Source organism: Mus musculus, chromosome 19, assembly GCF_000001635.26.
Source record: "Mus musculus strain C57BL/6J chromosome 19, GRCm38.p6 C57BL/6J".
NCBI lineage: Eukaryota > Metazoa > Chordata > Mammalia > Rodentia > Muridae > Mus > Mus musculus.
In genome coordinates, this window is record NC_000085.6 from 59086258 (window position 1) to 59095458 (window position 9201).

The window sequence follows — 9201 nt, forward strand, 5'->3', positions numbered from 1 at the left end:
GGAAGGACCAATTCTATTGAAGTTCACAGGCAGTGCTTTCCTTCTGATCATGGAGAAGAATTCTCCTGACCTTTTCTGCTTCCCTTCCATCCGTTCACCTGGCTATCTTCTCATTTCCCAGCAGCCTCTAGGCCTCTTCCTCTTACAGTTCCACCACCTTCATTTGTCTTCCTTCACGAATTGTTGCCGAGGGTCCTCAAGGTAATCCACTTTGGTTTCTTGCTTGAGCGAGTCCATGAACTTTCTTTCAAAAGCACTTTACTATTCCCCACAACTATTTCCAGCTTGTCTTTCACATGACGTTTTCCTTTTGCATTGGTTGTTTGGTGCTTGTGAACTTGGACATACAGATGTATTAGGAATATTGAAATATATACATATACATATATACATATACATATACATATACATATATATACCACCTGTGGGCTTAGACTTTTTTAAACACCTACTTTAATAAGTGTACTTAAATGCTTTAACCTCCCTTTTAACCTACCACCTACCAGAAGCAGTGGAAGGTTAATAGGACAAAGGAGGATGTGGACCTGTTTATAAATAGTTCTTTGGGTTGAATCAAATTTTGTCAGGATATCAGCAGTTTAGTTCACAGTAATCAGCAGTGGTTGCTTGATGCAGCAGAAACTGTGAGGCTCGTCAGTCTGAGTCCTCAGAAGTGGCAAGAAGCCACCAGAACATCATCAGATGGTCTTTGGTGCATTTCTCTCTACAGAGTCATGACAAATGAAGACCAGCAAAGAGTGACAAAGTGAACCAATACCACACAGTGTCATCCATATTTATATCCTTTTCAAACATCATGTGTCCGCTCAAGCATCTGCTCTGGCAAAGCATCACGTGTCCTTTTTCCAGACTGCTTCTCTCAGTTTCTCTGGAATTGCTGTGCTTGGCTTCAAACTAACTCTAGCAATCTGTTCTGATCTCTTTGCTCCTTCTCATTCTCTGGCTTGTACTGTCTTTGATTGTGTCTAGCCTGTCTCTATACAACTGTCTCAGTAAAACTGCTTCCTCTCTCTGTCTCTGCATTGCTCCCTCCTAAGTAGCTTCCCTTTCCTCTCTCTTCTTGTGAGAGTTGGGCATATCCAACTTTGTCAAATCTTACTCTGATTCATCACTTTGTTTGCCACTCAATTAGACATTACTTTTAAACGTGGGTGCTTCCTTCTACAAACTAACTTTACCTTCATTGTTTAGGATTAAAGTGTGTGCTACTCCTTTCCTCCTCCCTTGTCTCCCTTGTGGCTTACTTTGTGGCAGCACCGACAGCCCCACCCCCTTTCTCTGCGGGATCACCATGGTGGCTGGGAGCCTGTACACATACCCTGAAAACTGGAGGGTCTTCAAGGCCCTCATCGCTGCTCAGTACAGCAGGGCTCAGGTCCGCGTGCTCTCCGCACCACCCCACTTCCACTTTAGCCAAACCAACCGCACCCCTGAATTTCTCCGAAAATTTCCTGCCGGCAAGGTTCCAGCATTTGAGGGTGATGATGGATTCTGTGTGTTTGAGAGCAATGCCATTGCCTATTATGTAAGCAAAGAGGAGCTGCGAGGAAGTACGCCAGAGGCAGCAGCTCAGGTGGTGCAGTGGGTCAGCTTTGCTGACAGTGACATCGTTCCTCCAGCTAGTACCTGTGTGTTCCCCACCTTGGGCATTATGCATAACAACAAACAGGCCACTGAAAATGCAAAAGAGGAGGTGAAGCAAATCCTGGGGCTGCTGGACACTCACTTGAAGTCTCCAACTTTTCCGGTGGGCAAGCGAGTGACACTGGCTGATATCACAGTTGTCTGTACCCTGTTGTGGCTCTATAAACAGGTCTTAGAGCCTTCTTTTCGCCAGGCCTTCCCCAATACCAACCGGTGGTTCCTTACCTGCATTAACCAGCCTCAGTTCAGGGCTATCTTGGGGGAGGTGAAGCTGTGTGAGAAGATGGCTCAGTTTGATGCTAAGAAGTTTGCAGAGAGCCAGCCTAAAAAAGATACTCCAAGGAAAGAAAAGGGTTCATGAGAGGAGAAGCAGAAACCCCAGGCTGAGCGGAAGGAGGGAAAAAAGGCAGCTGCCCCAGCTCCTGAGGAAGAGATGGATGAGTGTGAGCAGGCACTGGCTGCTGAGCCCAAGGCCAAGGACCCTTTCGCTCACCTGCCCAAGAGTACCTTTGTGTTGGATGAGTTTAAGCGTAAGTACTCCAATGAGGACACTCTCTCTGTGGCCCTGCCATATTTTTGGGAGCATTTTGATAAAGATGGCTGGTCCCTGTGGTATGCTGAGTACCGCTTCCCTGACGCTGCCATATTTTTGGGAGCACTTTGATAAAGATGGCTGGTCCCTGTGGTATGCTGAGTACGGCTTCCCTGAAGAGCTCACCCAGACCTTCATGAGTTGCAACCTCATCACTGGGATGTTTCAGCGATTGGATAAACTGAGGAAGAATGCCTTTGCTAGTGTTATCCTTCTTTGGAACCAATAACAGCAGCTCCATTTCTGGTGTTTGGGTCTTCCGAGGCCAAGAGCTTGCCTTTCCTCTGAGTCCAGATTGGCAGGTGGATATGAGTCGTATACATGGCGGAAACTGGATCCTGGGAGCGAGGAGACCCAGACCCTGGTTCGAGAGTACTTTTCCTGGGAGGGGACCTTCCAGCATTTGGGCAAAGCCGTCAATCAAGGCAAGATCTTCAAGTGAACAAGTCTTGCCAGTCGCCTAGCTGCCTGCACCTACCCTTCAGGGGAGATGGGGGTCATTAAAGGAAACTGAACATTGAAAAATAAAATAAAATAAAATAAAATAAAATAAAATAAAATAAAGTGTGTGCTAACTGCATGTCTGTATTTCAACCAGAGGGATTAAAGGTGTCTGCTAAAGACTGAGCCCCACCACAACTAGAAATGTTATTTCAGTAAATAACACAATCTCAAAGTTCACAATGTGATCAAATATCCTACACCAGTGGGTGTGACTCAGTTGGTAGGGTAGCCTCTCAGGTACTGGGTTTGACCCCCACTATAAAGCAGGCATAGTGGTGCACATCTGTAATGCTAGCACATTGGGAGGTGGAAAACAGATGATTAAATCCCCAAGGTCATCTTTAGCCACATAGTGAGCTTGTGCCCAGCCTGAGACACATGAGACTCTGTCTAAGATATGGAGGATGGGCAATGACCACTCTTAACTGAGGAGTGTCATTTTCAATTTGTTTTTAATTTGGTATATGTTGGGGGCAGGTGATGTACACAGAGTACAGTTGCCTGTGGAAGGTGGAAAGACATGTCAGAGGTCTCCAGAGACTGGAGTTAGAAGTGCTGGGAAACAAACTCCCATTCTCCGGGAAAGTAGCACATGCTATTAACTGTCCAACTCTCTCTAACCCCCAGTTCATTTTTTTAATCTGTAGTCAGCTCTTTTTTTAACATACCTTGGTGGTTTTCCCTTATTGTCATGTTTATTGGTCTTATTTAAAGCTCCTTGGAAACTACACATACACACACATATGTATATATATATATATATATATGTATATATATATATATATGTATGTATATGTATATATGTATATACATATATACACACACACATATATACACATATATACACAATATATACATATATGTAGTTATAATATGCTATAATCTACTCATGTACAAACCTTACATATATCTAGATACTGAAAAAAAATACCTTGAAACCAAGTAAAATATAACATGAGCTACTTTGCCAATAACTTGAGTCTGAGTAAGATAATCCACACCCAATTTCTTTTCAAAACTATAGTAAGCACAGTATGGAGCATTCATTCTTAAAATGTGTACTGGGTGTTTTCTCTATCAATTTGAAATCAATTAAGTTATTTAGTGTGGACCCTAGAAGTATACAAGTAGGCAAAGACATAATTCCTTAGGATATTTTTCTGAACTAGCAGAGAGGGAAACATCAGAATTGAAGAGATTGCTTCTGGTGCTCTTTTAAAACCTGAGCACAGGAGTCCAAAACATGTAGGCATAGGTGAGAGCAAAGTCAAAGTTAATCGTGGTTCAACTGGACAAGAAGAGACAATGGGATCTCACTGCTGCCTTGTAAGCTCTCTTTGGAAAAGACTTCTTTATTTTTAAGTTATTTGTACTGGTCTTTTGCCTATGTGTGTGTGTGTGCACCATGTGCTCAAGGAGGCCAGAAGAGAAGATTGACTCTCCTAGAACTGGAACTTCAGTTGTGAGCTGGTACATGGGTACCAGGAAGTAAACCTGGGTCCTCTGGTTGAGCAACAACTGCTCTTTATTGCTGAGCCATTCCTCTAGCCACCTGTGAGGCTCCAAAGTGAGACTCTTAGTTTTATCACTTGGCAGGAAGAAGGAAACATGCTTTTGAGGGACTCCTGCCATTTCAGTCTCGGAATCCTGAGTGCTAGCACTTGGAAAGCTAAAGTGGGAAGGTTGCAACAAGCCTGGAGCCAACTTGGGATATGCAATAAGTTTTAGGCCAGCCTGGACTACAGAGGAAGACCTTGTCTCAAAAAACAAACAAGGTAGGTATGGCGGTATGTGTATTCCTTTAATCCTAGCACTCAAGAGGCTGAGAAAGGCAGAACTTGGAGTTTAAGACCAGCCTGGTGTTTGTGGTGTAGGTAGTGGGATCCTAGCTCAAAACCAAACACACCCTTGAGCTATTTCATAAGTCTCTCTCTCTCTCTCTCTCTCTCTCTCTCTCTCTCTCTCTCTCTCTCTGTGTGTGTGTGTGTGTGTATCTGTCTCTGTCTCTGTCTGACTGTCTGTCTCTCTCTCTCTCTCTTAGAGAGAGAGAGAATGGGGAGTGAGAGGGAGAAGGATGAGAGGAAAAGAGGATCAATAAGTAATTAATCTATTGATGGAGATCAGCAGGACATATTGACAACTTTCAAAGCTTACAAAAATATTTCTGATGAGCTATTAATTCCAAGTCTTTCTATAAGAGATTGTGCAGGTGTTAGGTCTCAAAGAAACCTGAGACAAGTCTCAGAACCTGTGTTTCTTCCCAGCACTTCTTACCCCAGCCCCTACCTTAAACCTCTCCAGCCCAGGGCCTCAGTTTCCCTTCCCCCAGCCTCTAATCCCTATACAACCTGAGCCATTTTGTCTACCAGGCTTCTTAGTCTCTTGGTCTCCTGGCTTTACTCTTGGATCCTGGTTCCTCTCCTGGCTTCATTCTTTCTCCTCTCTTCTTCTCTTGTGCACCCCCCCCCCCGCCCTGCCCATTTCTCTCCTCCAATGGTCTGTTTAGTCTGCTGGCCATGTTCAGTCTAAACCCTTCCAGATAGTTCTGGCTATGTTCGCCCTCATACCTACAATAAATTCTTCCCCTTCACCATACCTTGGAGCAATCATGTCTTCATTATTTTTAATTCAGTAGGAAATTGTATTATTTGAAAATTGTGTAGCAGTTTAGCAGTATCCACTCCATAAGAACAATCCAGAACGCCATCGGCAGAAATGGAAGTAACCAACCCCAGAAGCCTCGTTTTCACACAATGAGGTCAGCAAGGAAAGCGGTAAAATATTTTTCCCCAGAATACTGGAAAACAAGCAAAAGTGTATACCCACAGCAGGAAGTGTTCAAGAGAACTGCCTGGGGTGGGTGTGTGTTCAAGAGAACTGCCTGCATGCTGGGAAGAACAACGTGCTTTATGACGATTTAACCCACCCCACCCCCAGGCCTATCTCCTTAGCTCCAGAGTAGCCTTCAAGGCCCTTCGAAACCACAAGGCCTAAATCACAATGAGAGCAGCTCCTAGCTGCTCCGGAGAGAACAGAGAGGAGTTCCAGCTCCTCACAGCCCTTCCCAGAGCTGTTTTTAGTTGTCATGTCTGAAGTTTGTTAATTTTGAACAATCACCTCAGAGACCTTTCTTTTTTTCTTTTTCTTTCTTTTTTTTTATTCAAAATCAATTGGTAGCAACATAAACATTTGAGGTAACCAAGAAGTCACCCAACCAAGTGATTGACAGATCCGAAGTGACATAACGTTCACTACATCCCTAGGAATGCAGAGAGCCAGGTGTGGGTATGGGGAAACTGGAAGAGGGCCCCAGGTAGAATCCTCCTGCAAGGCCTTGAGGCTCACCGTAGCAGGAAGTGGAAGATACGGCTTTAGAAACAGCCACCTGAATGTTCCGAGCTCATGGTTCAGCATATATGGAGAACCTCCCTGAAAGGGCTGGGAGGCTTATTGGCTTCAGTCCTGCAAGGTAGTCTTTACAATCATTAGCTGGTCGGTGAAGCAATCAAGTAGCAACTTGGTCAGCCACCCACTACAAAGGAAGAAACCTGAACAGATTAAAATCAAGAATAAACAACAGCCAGGAGCAGCAATTACGATAAACCCGGGGTGAACAGACAGCGTTCAGCTTCTAAAGATGGTAGTGAGTGACTTCATTCATGTTTATTTATTTTGAAACGGGATCTCAGGTAGCCCAAAGATGGCCTCCTGTCTTGGTGCTGGGATTACAGGTGTGCATCAGAACTCCTGGTTTTATATAGTGGTTGGGATACAAAGGACCAAGGTTCAACAAACTACTACAAGACAGTCAATCACAAAAGTACCACACACAAGGCACAAAAACAGTCGGCGTTCTGTTCTGAGAGAAAGACATTGTTGACTGTTAGTTGACAATCCAGAACATATTCAAAGAACTCAGGAGCACAGTGTCTAAAGACACGTGTATCACTAAATACAGAATTTCAATAAGAGATAGAATTTATTAAAGAGAAACCGATAAAAATTCTGGAGCTGAAAAGCACAGTGACAAAAAACTAAGCTTTGGGCTCAAACTGAAGATGCAGATAAAAGGGGAGTGAACCAGAGAGCCCAAGTACAGGTGTACAGTATTGAAATGGGAATGAATAAAAACAAGCAGACATCAGGCTGCTGAAGGACACCAGAGAGTCTGTGTACATGTATGTTTGTGTGTGTGCATGTGTGAGAGTCTGTGTGAGCTCCTAGAGGGAGCTGGGCACGTGGTGCATGCCTTTGATCCCAGCACTTAGGAGACTGAGGCAAAAGGATTGCTACAAGTTCTAGGTCACTCTAGAGTAACTACTTTGAGGAAAGCCTAAGCTACAGTAGCAAGAAAGATCATGGCTTTGAAGCACAGAAAAAAAAAATAAATAAGTGCCAGGCCCGGTGGTGCACACTTTTGATTTCATCAGACAGATCTCTATGAGTTCAAGGCCAGCATGTTGTAGGTGTAGGAGTGGGTCTGATGTTAAGGTCATGTTCCCAATTGGTTCTTGATCTGTCAGTAAAGAAGCCATGGGCCAATTGCTGGGTGGGAGGAATAGGAGGGACTTCCTGGTCCCAGGAGGCAAGTAGGAGAGGCAAGGAGAACAAAGACAGAGTTAACCATGTTTCACAGAGAAAAGCCAAACAGCCATGTGAAATCTGGGGAGGAGTGGTGGCCCGTGGCTGCTCCTACAGGTGGGTGGTCAGGGGTGTCTAACAGGGACTAAATATAACTGAAAAACTAAAATTTAGGGCAAGTGGAGAGGTGCAGAGATAACAATTTTGATAAGGGCACACTTTTTTTTAAATACTTTTTATTAGGTATTTTCCTCGTTTACATTTCCAATGCTATCCCAAAAGTCCCCCATACCCTCCCACCCACTCCCCTACCCACCGACTCCCTCTTTTTGGCCCTGGCGTTCCCCTGTACTGGAGCATATAAAGTTTGCAAGTCCAATGGGCCTCTCTTTCCAGTGATGGCCGACTAGGCCATCTTTTGATACATATGCAGCTAGAGTCAAGAGATCCAGGGTACTGGTTAGTTCATAATGTTGTTCTACCTATAGGGTTGCAGATCCCTTTAGCTCCTTGGGTACTTTCTCTAGCTCCTCCATTGGGAGCCCTGTGATCCATCCATTAGCTGACTGTGAGCATCCACTTCTGTGATTGCTAGGCCCCGGCATAGTCTCACAAGAGACAGCTATATCTGGGTCCTTTCAGCAAAATCTTGCTAGTATATGCAATGGTGTCAGTGTTTGGAAGCTGATTATGGGATGGAACCCTGGATATGGCAGGCTCTAGATGGTCCATCCTTTTGACACAGCTCCAAACTTTGTCTCTGTAACTCCTTCCATGGGTGTTTTGTTCCCAATTCTAAGAAGGGGCAAAGTGTCCACACTTTGGTCTTCGTTCTTCTTGAGTTTCATGAGCTTAGCAAATTGTATCTTATATCTTGGATATCCTAAGTCTCTGGGCTAATATCCACTTATCAGTGAGTATATATTGTGTGAGTTCCTTTGTGATTGGGTTACCTCACTCAGGATGATACCCTCCAGGTCCATCCATTTGCCTAGGAATTTCATAAATTCATTCTTTTTAATAGCTGAGTAGTACTCCATTGTGTAAATGTACCACATTTTCTGTATCCATTCCTCTGTTGAGGGGCATCTGGGTTCTTTCCAGCTTCTGGCTATTATAAATAATGCTGCTATGAACATAGTGGAGCATGTGTCCTTCTTACTGGTTGGAACATCTTCTGGATATATGCCCAGGAGAGGTATTGCAGGATCCTCCGGTAGTACTATGTCCAATTTCTGAGGAACCGCCAGACTGATTTCCAGAGTGGTTGTACAAGCTTGCAATCCCACCAACAATGGAGGAGTGTTCCTCTTTCTCCACATCCTCGCCAGCATCTGCTGTCACCTGAATTTTTGATCTTAGACATTCTGACTGGTATGAGGTGGAATCTCAGGGTTGTTTTGATTTGCATTTCTCTGATGATTAAGGATGCTGAACATTTTTTCAGGCTCTTATCAGCCATTCGGTATTCCTCAGTTGAGAATTCTTTGTTTAGCTCTGAGCCCCATTTTTTAATGGGGTTATTTGATTTTCTGGAGTCCACCTTCTTGAGTTCTTTATATATATATTGGATATTAGTCCCCTATCTGATTTAGGATAGGTAAAGATTCTTTCCCAATCTTTTGGTGGCCTTTTTGTCTTATTGACGGTGTCTTTTGCTTTGCAGAAGCTTAAGGGCACACTTTCCTAGGTGGGAGATATTAGTGCCCAGCAATTGTGTCAGAAGGCAAGTTGAAAATGAGCAATGTGTGTGTGTGTGTGTGTGTGTGTGTGTGTGTGTGTGTCTGTCTGTCTGTGTTTTATCTGTGGCTTCAAGGGAAGTTGGATGGGGGCTGGTAGCATGGCCCGTTCCTAGAGCT

The 9201-nt window shown here is 44.1% G+C and overlaps 1 pseudogene; it reads left to right on the plus strand.

The window, feature by feature from the left end:
* On the plus strand, nucleotides 1230-2777 carry Gm9276 (predicted gene 9276; annotated as a pseudogene).